Source organism: Hyla sarda, chromosome 6, assembly GCF_029499605.1.
Source record: "Hyla sarda isolate aHylSar1 chromosome 6, aHylSar1.hap1, whole genome shotgun sequence".
NCBI lineage: Eukaryota > Metazoa > Chordata > Amphibia > Anura > Hylidae > Hyla > Hyla sarda.
The window spans coordinates 109,764,136-109,776,334 of NC_079194.1; the positions used below are offsets into that span (position 1 = coordinate 109,764,136).

Consider the following 12,199-nt stretch of genomic DNA (forward strand, 5'->3'; position numbering starts at 1 on the left):
AACCCATATACGGTTGAAAACCGCATACGGTTTGAAAAATTATGTCCGGTTGCATCCGTTTTTTTAAGAAAAAAACGTATACATTTTTAACTTTTCACTCCATTTTGAATAAAGTTTCACTTGTTTGATTGAAATTCCAAGAAAAAAAACAGTTTAAAGTAAAAAAACGTATGGTGAAAACCTGATAGAACCGTATGCACATACAGTTCTGTACAGTTCCCATTGACTCCCATGTAAAAAAAAAAAAAAAAACGTATCCGGACCAAGAAACGTGTTAGACTATAGTTTTGGGTACGGGAAAAAAACTGTACAAAACCATATGAGATGCAAAATGGACTAAACTGGATGACGCGTTTGACATACAGTTTACAATGTTAAGTCAATGCATACAGTTTTCTATACAGTTCCATATGGTTTTTAACTTGAAACTGTATACAGGTACTGTATAGCAAAAATGTGGTGTGCATGCACCCTAATGAGGATGCAGCAGTGTACCATTGCACCCCCTTTACAGTTTTTCCCTTCTACAATGGTCTAAAGCTGTCTGAACTTATAGGGAACTGCAGTGCAGCCCCATTCACTTAAAGGGCTACTCCTGTGAACTTTTTATTTTATTTTTTAAATCAACTGGTGCCAGAAAGTTAAAGTTAAACAGATTTGTAAATTACTTCTATTTAAAAATCTTAATCCTTCCAGTACTTATCAGCTGCTGTATGCTTCACAGAAAGTTTTCTTTTAAAATTTATTTTCTGTGTGACCACTGTGCTCTCTGCTGACACCTCTGTCCATGTCAGGAACTGTTTAGAGCAGGATAGGTTTGCTATGGGGATTTGCTTCTACTCTTGACAATTGCTGAGACAGAGGTGTCAGCAGAGAGCACTGTGGTCAGACAGAAAAGAACTTAAGATTTTTAAATAGAGGTAATTTACAAATCTGTTTAATGTTCTGGCATCAGTTGATTTAAAAAAAAAAATGTTTTTCCCTGAAGTACCCCTTTTCTTTGTGAGTCTGGCTGCAGTTCCTGGCATAGCTGTGTGGCTTGGAGCACCGCTTCACAGGGTAAAACTCAGAAGGGGAGCCAGCTTCAAACCAGTGCTACATCCTCTTCCTTCTAATGAACGGTGGCTGTCTCAGAAGTCAGACCCCCACTAATCCTAACATGATTATCATATTCGTGCAATCACATTGTGAGTTGGGAATATCCCTTTGCCTAGTACAGTGCTTAAAGGGGTTATCCAGTATTAGTTTAAAACAAAATACTGCATTCTTTCAAAAACGGCGCCACACCTGTATTATTACAACTCTGCTCCATTCACTACAATGGAACTGAGCAGCACCACACACAAACTGAGGGCAAGAGTGATGCTTTTCCTGGAAGAAAGAAGCTATGTTTTTCTATTCCTGGATAACACCTTGAGGGTGCATTCACACGCTTTTAGTTTTTGCGGGTTTTCCGCTGCATATTTGAAAGGGTGCGGGCTCTTCTCGGCTGTCCGAAGCAGATTTTCCGCAGTGGAATTTACGCTTTGAAAAATCCGCCCCAGTCCCTACTGACTTCAACGGGGCTTGCGGCAGATTTTACGCAGCGTAATTTCCTCCGTGGAAAATCTGCTACGGACAGCCGAGAAGAGCCCGCCCCCTTTCAAATACGCAGCGGAAAACCCGCAAAAACAAAAAGCGTGTTTCCACACAGGTTTTTTACTGGCGTTTTTTGGAAAACTGCCACTGCAGTTTCTGAGCCAAAGCCAGAAGTTTACTGCAGTGGCAGTTTTCCAAAAAAAAAACGCCAGTAAAAAACCTGTGTGGAAACCGAGCCTCTAGGAGGCAGACTGACACAGGAATTTTTCCTTTGGCTTTTTATTTTATTTTATTTTTTTATACTGTGTATTAGTTTTGCCTGGAGTGTTCCTTTAATGATTGTAACCTTAGGACCTGAAACCTTGTACATCCTTGAAGCATTGACTTTTAGGCCTTCAGAAACAAAGACCAGTTTCACATGGGATTATTATGGGGGCAGGTCCTGGCCTGGTCACGAGTCTGATGACCCCAACTGACACGTGTCCATTCCGTAAAATCAAAAGCTGGTGGGTCGGGACTTGTCTGTAAATTACGGATGCAAAAATGTGCATGTAACAGGCTCCAAGAAAGCGGCCTTAATGTTCCCCATAGAGTTGACGATCTCTGTATCTCAGCAGTGTGTGTAACATTTAGTTAATATATGCCTCCTGCCAGCCGCCAGGGCTATAAAGTCTACTTGATACTCTTGATGTTAAATTGCTGTACAGAGGATGATTACTGCTGCATTTAGCGAGTGATTCGCTTGATCTACGCGCTAATGTATTAGTTTATACGTCTCGGCAGTGCCATCATTTTAATAGAAGCACAAGTTTTAATTTCAGCAGTGGTAAAAAGTTGGGTTCTGGCATAAAGTTCACTCCGCTGTGATATTTCTCGGGATGCTGAGCCAGGGCAGCAACATCTACATTTATGCTGAGAAACCGACACCGATGTCCCAGTGGCGAGAATCTCAGGGTCAGGTTAAAGGGAATTTGACAGCAGCAACTCGCTTTCCAAACTGCAGACACTGTTAGATAGCTGTTGGGACACTGAGACACATGGCCGTCACAGATCTGTCGGTGCTTCCTTAACATAGTAAAATGCTGTCATTCTCTGGTGCCAAGTGTCATAGAGGCACTCCCAAGCCCCTTAAAGGGGCACTCTGCCCCTAGACATCTTATCCCCTATCCAAAGGATGTCTGATCGTGAGGGATCCAGCCGCTGGGACTCCCCACGATCTCCTGCCTGGCACCCCAGTAATCCGCTGCACGTAGCGAATTCCGCTCCGCGCCGGATTACTAGTGACCACAGCTGTGACGCCCCCTCCCATTGACATTAATATAGGGGCAGCTTGATTACCATGGCCACCTGAAGCTAGCACAGCCGGCGTTCTGAACATAAATGTTCAGAACGCCGGGGTGCTGGGCCGGAGATCACGGAGGGGTCCCTGTGGATGGACCCCCGCGATCAGACATCTTATCCCTCTAGGGGCGGAGTACCCATTTAAGGGCTGAGGGTTTGAATGCCTCATCAATCACCCTCCCATTCCTGCCCGTGCTTGATTGACAGTCAGGGCTCAGCCTCAGCATACCAATTATACACAAGGGTTGAGATTTTTAAACAGGCTTCCAGCTTTGTGACTCATGCCAATAGCTCTGGTTGGTATCAATGCCAACCAGTGGGGTATCTTGGTTTTGTGGTGCTGAAGGCTGGTTGACTGGGAGAAATTTATAGACAGTTGGGGGGGAGGGGAGTGAACTTACAGATCTAATGGATGCCTTGAGGTCTTTAACCCCTTAAGGACTGAGCCCTTTTTCACCTTAAGGACTCAGCCATTTTTTGCAATTCTGACCACTGTCACTTTAAACATTTATAACTCTGGAATGCTTTTAGTTATCAATCTGATTCCGAGATTGTTTTTTCGTGACATATTCTATTTTAACTTAGTGGTAAAATTTTGTGGTAACTTGCATCCTTTCTTGGTGAAAAATCCCAAAATTTGATGAAAAATTTGAAAATTTTGCATTTTTCTAACTTTGAAGCTCTCTGCTTGTAAGGAAAATGGATATTCAAAATAATTTTTTTTTATTCACATATACAATATGTCTACTTTATATTTGCATCATAAAATTGATGAGTTTTTACTTTTGGAAGACACCAGAGGGCTTCAAAGTTCCGCAGCAATTTTCAAATTTTTCACAAAATTTTGAAACTCGCTTTTTTTCAGGGACCAGTTCAGGTTTGAAGTGGATTTGAAGGGCCTTCATATTAGAAATACCCCATAAATGACCCCATTATAAAAACTGCACCCCCCAAAGTATTCAAAATGACATTCAGTCAGCGTTTTAACCCTTTAGGTGTTTCACAGGAATAGCAGCAAAGTGAAGGAGAAAATTCACAATCTTCATTTTTTACACTCGCATGTTTTTGTAGACCCAATTTTAGAATTTTTGCAAGGGGTAAAAAGGAGAAAATTTTTACTTGTATTTGAAACCCAATTTCTCTCGAGTAAGCACATACCTCATATGTCTATGTTAATTGTTCGGCGGGCGCAGTAGAGGGCTCAGAAGGGAAGGAGCGACAAATGGTTTTTGGGGGGCATGTCACATTTAGGAAGCCCCTATGGTGCCAGAACAGCAACAAAAAACACATGGCATACCATTTTGGAAACTAGACCCCTCGGGGAACATAACAAGGGGTAAAGTAAACCTTAATACCCCACAGGTGATTCACAACTTTTGCATACGTAAAAAAAAAAAAAAAAAAAATTCCCTAAAATGCTTGGTTTCCCAAAAAATTTACATTTTTACAAAGGGTTAAAGCAGAAAATACCCCCCAAAATTTGAAGCCCAATTTCTCCCGATTCAGAAAACACCCCATATGGGGGTGAAAAGTGCTCTGCTGGCGCACTACAGGTCTCAGAAGAGAAGGAGTCACATTTGGCTTTTTTGAAGGAAATTTTGCTCTGGGGGCATGCCGCATTTAGGAAGCCCCTATGGTGCCAGGACAGCAAAAAAAAAACACATGGCATACCATTTTGGAAACGAGACCCCTTGGGGAACGTAACAAGGGGTAAAGTGAACCTTAATACCCCACAGGGGTTTCACGACTTTTGCATATGTAAAAAAAATAATTTTTTTTTTACCTAAAATGCCTCTTTTCCCAAAAATTTTACTTTTTTAAAAAGGGTAAAAGCAGAAAATACCCTCCAAAATTTGTAACACAATTTCTCCCGAGTACGGCGATACCCCATATGTGACCCTAAACTGTTGCCTTGAAATACGACAGGGCTCCAAAGTGAGAGCGCCATGCGCATTTGAGGCCTAAATTAGGGACTTGCATAGGGGAGGATATAAGGGTATTCTACGCCAGTGATTCCCAAACAGGGTGCCTCCAGCTGTTGTAAAACTCCCAGCATGCCTGGACAGTCAGTGGCTATCTGGCAATACTGGGAGTAGTTGTTTTGCAACCGCTGGAGGCTCCGTTTTGGAAACGGCGTACCAGACGTTTTTCATTTTTATTGGGGAGGGGAGGGGGGTTGTATAGGGGTATGTGTATACGTAGTGTTTTTTACTTTTTATTGTGTGTTAGTGTAGTGTTTTTAGGGTACAGTCGCACGGGCGGGGGTTCACAGTAGTTTCTCGCTGGCAGTTTGAGCTGCGGCAGAAATTTTGCCGCACCTCAAACTTGCAGCTGGATACTTACTGTAATCCTCCGCCCATGTGAGTGTACCCTGTACGTTCACATTGGGGGGGGGGACATCCAGCTGTTTTGCAACAGCTGGAGGCACACTGGTTGTGAAACACAGAGTTTGGTAACAAACTCAGTGTTTTGCAACCAGTGTGCCTTCAGCTGTTGCAAAAGCTACAACCCCCAGCATGTACGGACAGCGGAAGGGCATGCTGGGTCTTGTAGTTATGCAACAGCTGGAGGCATACTACTTTGGCTGGGGATGCTGGGGACTGTAGTTATGCAACAGCTGGAGACACACTGGTTTGCTACATAACTCAGTGTGCCTTCAGCTGTTGCAAAACTACAACTCCCAGCAGTCACCGACAGCCAACGGGCATGCTGGGAGTTGTAGTTATGCAACCAGCAGATGCACTACTACAACTCCCAGCATGCACTTTAGCTGTTGGTGCAAGCTGGGAGTTGTAGTTACACAACAGCTGAAGGTACACTTTTCCATAGAAAAAATGTGCCTCCAGCTGTTGCAAAACTACAAGTCCCAGCATGCGCATAAGGGCATGCTGGGAGTTGTGGTGGTCTGCCTCCGTCTGTTGCATAACTACAGCTCCCAGCATGCCCTTTTTGCATGCTGGGAGCTGTTGCTAAGCAACAGCAGGAGGCTGTCACTCACCTCCAACGATCCTCGCCGCATAGGTCAGTCCCTCGTCGTCTCCGCCGCGGCCGTCGCTCCTGGGGCCCCGATCCCAACATTGATGCCGGGGATCGGGGTCCCCAGCACCCGGGGTGCACGTCCCGCACCCGCTCACGTCCTCCGGAAGAGGGGCGGAGCGGGTTGCGGGAGTGACACCCGCAGCAGGCGCCCTGATTGGTCGGCCGGTAATCCGGCCGACGAATCAGGGCGATCGTGAGGTGGCACCAGTGCCACCTCACCCCTGCAGGCTCTGGCTGTTCGGGGCCGTCTCCGACGGCCCCGAACAGCCTGTAATTCTGGGTCACCGGGTCACTGGAGACCCGATTGACCCGGAATCTGCCGCAGATCACTGGACTGAATTGTCCAGCGATCTGCGGCCATCGCCGACATGGGGGGGCATAATGACCCCCCTGGGCGATATGCCCCGATGCCTGCTGAACGATTTCAGCAGGCATCGGGCATCGGCTCCCCTCCGGCTAGCGGCGGGGGGCCGGGATTTGACAGGACGTACTCAAACGTCCTGAGTCCTTAAGGGGTTAAAGGGGTACTCCCGTGGAAAACTTTTTTTTTATTCTCATTTTTTTAAAATCAACTGGTGCCAGAAAGTTAAACAGATTTGTAAATCACTTCTATTAAAAAAATCTTAATCCTTCCAGTACTTTTTAGGGGCTGTATACTAAAGAGAAATCCAAAAAAGAAATTAATTTCCTCTGATGTCATGACCACAGTGCTCTCTGCTGACCTCTGCTGTCCATTTTAGGAACTGTCCAGAGCAGCATATGTTTGCTATGGGGATTTTCCCCTGTTCTGGACAGTTCCTAAAATGGATAGAAGAGGTCAGCAGAGAGCACTGTGGTCATGACATCAGAGGAAATGTGTTTCTTTTTTGAATTTCTCTTTAATATACAGCCCCTAAAAAGTACTGGAAGGATTAAGATTTTTTAATAGAAGTGATTTACAAATCTGTTTAACTTTCTGGCACCAGTTGATTTAAAAAAAAAAAAAAAAAAAAAAAAAGTTTTCCATGGGAGTACCCCTTTAAGGCATTTCCTAATCACATGTTATCTCTGTTTGCATAGTAGTAGTAGAGCCCCAATGTCAAATGTAATGTAAAATGTAAAGAAATTCTGAAGCCAAGGAAAAAAAAATGTTTTGCCTCCAAAAAATAGACTTTTTTGAAAAAATGTTAAATGATGCAGACTGGAGTAGTTTAATAAATGTAATTTCACTTTGTTACACTGGGAACATAGAATTCGGTGTATATAAAAGCTTGAAATAGTTAGTAAATAATAAACTAAATTTGCTTTTTAAACTTAATTTTTGCTAGAAATGGAACACGCTTCATAATGAAGTTTAGCATTGGAGTGGCCCTTTAAAAAATGTAAGAAAATTGAGAAAAGCAAAATACACTGAATAAAAAAATAATCTGAACTACTGCTATCAAAAAGGGATATTGGAGAACTCGCAACGATTCATAAATGTCTTTCGAAAAGGTCAGAAGGTTATATAATATGAATAACATGTTATTAACAAAATATTTATCATTATAAACATTTCGTACCCCATTGTTTTTTTGTTTTCAATTTTTCTGAAGTAAAAAACAAAAAATGGCTTGGGGAAAATTTTCATTTTCTTTTTTTCTTCAGGCCTTTCCATCTCTATGCACAAGTCCTACTGGGTTTGTGGCCAGGCTTCCTAGCAAGACTTTGCAGATTTGGCCCAATAAAGATGAATAACAAAAAGCAGAGCGAGTTTGGCAGATGTGATGCGCACACAAAGCTTTGGTGGAAGGGTCAAGCTCTGATTTCATTTTTGCTCCAGCTTTGTGCTGTGCTGGGAATGGTTTTATATTCTAATCTGTATTCTGTTATCCAGACTTCTCTGTTGCGTAATAAACATTTGGCCGGCGTTCTGCACTCGTTTATCAGGTTTTATTCTGTGGTTTTTATAACAATGTATTATTATAGTTACATGTATACTCCTACACCAGGGCTCAATGGCACAAAGGTTCATTGGAGCAGAGTTTGGGCTGTTTGTGCCGCTTATTATCTGCCGCCTGATAATTATTTCTGTATCTTTAGACCATACTGAAAAATGTGTCTTACATGTGTCTCGGGTATCCTGGCCAAAACAATAGGGTTGGGAAATTAGTGGGATATAGGATGCTCCACTTCTTTATCTGCAATGGGGAACAAGTAAGGGTGTGGTCACTGGCAGCCATTGGTGAACGCATGGAGACTTGGTTTTATGCTGCATTCGCTCTTCGGCATGTGGAAACATGGCCTTATACACACTGCGTAAAATTCAGATATGCTGAATTCTGCGCACCTTTATGTTCAGACTCCACTCTCCACAATGGACCATAATCACTTATACGCACACTACAGTCACTCACGTTTTTACACAAAACAGACATTTTACAGTTGCGTATGCACAAACCACACCTGTAGCCACAAACTCTACACACCTGCATACATGCCAAAAACTCAGCACACCTGCGGGCACACACTCCGCTCTGCACACCTGCGGGCACACACTCCGCTCTGCACACCTGCGGGCACACACTCCGCTCTGCACACCTGCGGGCACACACTCCGCTCTGCACACCTGCGGGCACACACTCCGCTCTGCACACCTGCGGGCACACACTCCGCTCTGCACACCTGCGGGCACACACTCCACTCTGCACACCTGCAGGCACACACTCCGCTCTGCACACCTGCGGGCACACACTCCGCTCTGCACACCTGCGGGCACACACTCCACGCCAGAACCTTGCTCACACACACCATGGCCCTCATTTACTATTGCAAAACCGACATGTTTTGTTGGGTTGTGCACCAGATTCTGTTGCATTGCGCCAGAAATTCTGTCTGTGCCAGATTTTTAGCCAGAATTTGCGCAGAATTGAAAAAACCTGGACTAACTCTCCATTTTGCTAAAAGAACCTGAAAAGGGGGCGTGGTTACTGAAAATCGGCGTGTTCCCGACAGTTTCACAAAAACCCAACATATTTACTAACATTTCCACAGAAAATGTGGTGGATTTCAGCTGAGGAAAACCCTACAGATCAGAGCATGTGTAAAAAAAAAAAAAAAAAAAAGCTGAATGTAGGGAAAGTGGAAAATGTAGGGAAACCTTAGTAAATACCGTGGAAAATAAATTATAGGGAATTAAAACCCACAAAGAAACCTACACAACACTCTTAGTAAATAAGGGCCCATGTGTACAACCACAGCACGGCTGGTGCAAGGATTTTTGCCACCCTAGGCAGAAGCTCATTATGCCGCCCCTTGATTGCACCTATTTTCTTTTGGACTGTACTGTTAATGAATAAAATCCACTATACAGAAATAAATATTCCCACATACAGTGACCATATATAAGTAGATATCCGCTCTACACAGGCTCTGAGGACCGTAAAGTTATTACAGCTACATGTAGGGACTCACAGGTGACGTCTTCTCTAATTGGAGTCACTTTTTTCTTTTTCTTCTTCATCTGGCTCAGACCATCATGAAGAATTCTCCAGCCACGACTCATCTTCACAGAATCCGCCGGAAAAACTTTTTAGGCTATGTTCACACGGGGGAATGTCTGAATGCCAGCGGAGTGCCAGCAGGACATGCGGGCGCTTAGTCATTGATGGCAGTGCATTTCCGTGCAGAGCCCACAGAAAGAATAGACATTTCTTTCTGTGGACACCGAAATTCTGCTCTATGAACTGTACAGCAAAATCTCATTGAAATCAATGGGACTCTGCTGCTGCAGAATCTCTGTGCAGAATTCCAATGCGGAATTCTGCACAGTAATGTTATCTTGTGAACATAGCCTTACACTCCTAGTGCCACCATATAAAAAAAAACTCCACTCACCTCTCTATCATTCCCCTGAAGCTCCAGGTACTTCTCCTCCCGTGTCTTATTCTGTTGGTGCAGCGTCATACAAATGCTGCGAGCACAGGAAGCCCAGTCTGTAGTGACAGGATTGAGCCGCGCAGCTCCATCCTGTTATAGCAGTAGCGAGAGATTTTATGAAAACCTGGGCAGAGGAAAAGTGTAACAGTTACCCATAGCAACCAATCAGATTGCTTATTTTATTTTTCAGAGGCCTTTCTTAAAATAAAAGAAGCAATCTAATCTGTTGTTATGGGCAATTGCTTCACTTTTCCTCTGCACAGATTTTAAAGTGCAGAGCTGCGCTACACTAACTGTCAGGAGCACGCCCTGCTGTCCTGTGGGCACAGCGCTCGCTCCTGCCTGTCTGACAGGCAGGAAGCTGCACTGTGCTCGTCTGTGTCCCGGCTGCAGTTTGAGAGTTCAGACTCATGCCAGGCCAGCATGAGTCCGAACTCTATAAAAGACTTGCTGCTGGGACATGTAGGGAGACCCCTAGTGGTCAGTTTTTCAAACACAAAATAAGCATGGCAATAATTTTTTTTTTTAAATACATGCAATTAGAAAGTTGCTTGGAATACAGTAATCTACAAAATATCAAAAGTTTTTTTTCGTGACAGGTACTCTTTAAAATATAAGACTCATTCACACTACATGTATCTATGCTCCTGAAAATACAACGGATTTCATCTGGAAATTCTGCCTGGAATCAAACCACCTTTAGGCCGGATTTACACTATGGAATTTCCGCATTCTGAATCTCCGGATTCTGTCCATCTGGACATAAAATAGTGTTTACCCAGCCTTAATGTCAAAGGAAGGTCCTGATGAGGATTATTTTCTGCTTCAAAAATTGGCATGCTATGGTTTTTCCATGGAGATGATGAGGAAATTAAGTGAAAGTGGCCCCTGAAAGTTAGATGGTACCCTAGGCAGGTGCCTTCTACTTGTCCCACACCTGCCTTTTAGACTTTTTGCTTTTAGATCGCTACTTTTGAAAAAAGTTAGGAAGACTCAGCAGGGAGGGCGTTGCAGATTTGTTATAATTGACAATGCATTTGGAAAGTCTACAGACCCTTTGACTTGTTCACATTTTGTTAAGTTGCAGGCTTGTGCAACCCGATGATTGGCCTGTTTAAGGTTTTTTCCCACCAACAAAAAATGTCAGGAAAAACTGCCACATCTTTTTCCTTTGTTTTGGCAGTTTTTCCGGCATTTTTCCTGGTGTTTCTAAACAGCCAAATTTGTCCCTTGTGGCAGTTTTCTCACTTCCTTCAGGTACCACTCTGTGGGTTGGATGCTGAGGGCCCGGTCCACAGAGTGTAAGGAGATGAGGAGTGATGTACATTTTTAGCGCTCTCCGCTGGGGAGAGCGTCCATATTGCAATGTCTTCCCAAACAGGAAGCCTCCAATTGTTGCATAACTACAACTCCCAGCATGCCCAGACAGCCTTTGGCAACAGCTGGAGCCTCATTGTCTGGGAAGACACTCGCAGAAGGGTCTGTTCACATTATACAAAACATACTATTAACAGAGCCTCACACCCTTACCAGCCTGGCTCCCGTCTGTAGCTCAGCCCCCTAATGACGTTGTCACTAGGGGTGGAGCTACACGGACATGGCGGGGACTGGAGGGAGTTAAGGGGACTTCTTCATCTTCTGTATACACTATATACAGCTATCTATAGATAGCTGTATATAGTGTATACCGCCCAAAGGGTTAACCTACACTGTCCAGCAGTGTAAGTTAACTCTTTCCTTGCTGGGCTGGCGCATAACACACAGCTCAGCAAGGGGTTAACTGAGCTAGGAATGTGTATACTGTATACACATTGCAGGCTCACTGTAAGTTCTTGCTGGGCAGTAGATATACGACACTCTGCTCAATACTAGGAGCTGTAGTATCTGGACTGATAGACCGGGGGCCCGGGTGTCACTTCTGACACCCATTGCGATCTGTCTATTAGTGCAGTAGTAGTACCTGCAGTTAAGTTCAGATCACTGTGGGTGACACCCACTGCAATCCTCTGGTATTAGCTATAGAAGCGGGCGGCAGCTGCTCTTGTCTGGTCCCCTGCCTGGCACTATACTCTGCTGTGATTTGAGGTTATCTTCACATTTGTATATGCCGCTGAGTGCTGTGAGTGGCCAACACTGTCTAGCCAATCACAGCTCTCAACGGTACATATGAATCTGTGAAGAGAGCTTCACATCACAGCAGAGTATAATGCCGGGCAGTGGAGCGGAGAAGTGCGGCTGCCTCCCGCTTCTATAGCTTATACCAGAGGATCGCAGCAAGTGTCAGGAGTGACACCCGCTGCGATTTGTCTATTAGTACAGGTACTACTATTCCCATAGTGGAACA

At 44.2% G+C, this 12,199-nt stretch overlaps 1 protein-coding gene across 6 annotated transcripts in view; it reads left to right on the forward strand.

Annotated features, from left to right (window-relative positions):
- Nucleotides 1-12,199, forward strand: part of GXYLT2 (glucoside xylosyltransferase 2) — a 101,912-nt gene that overhangs the window by 24,772 nt on the left and 64,941 nt on the right. The window contains exon 1 of one of the 6 annotated variants that reach the window (XM_056528300.1): nt 7,356-7,431. The exons of the other annotated variants lie outside the window; for them this stretch is intronic. The gene's annotated coding sequence lies outside the window, so the exon portion shown is untranslated. Of the gene's footprint in view, nt 1-7,355; nt 7,432-12,199 lie in introns of those variants that run through there. 6 annotated transcript variants of the gene reach the window in all.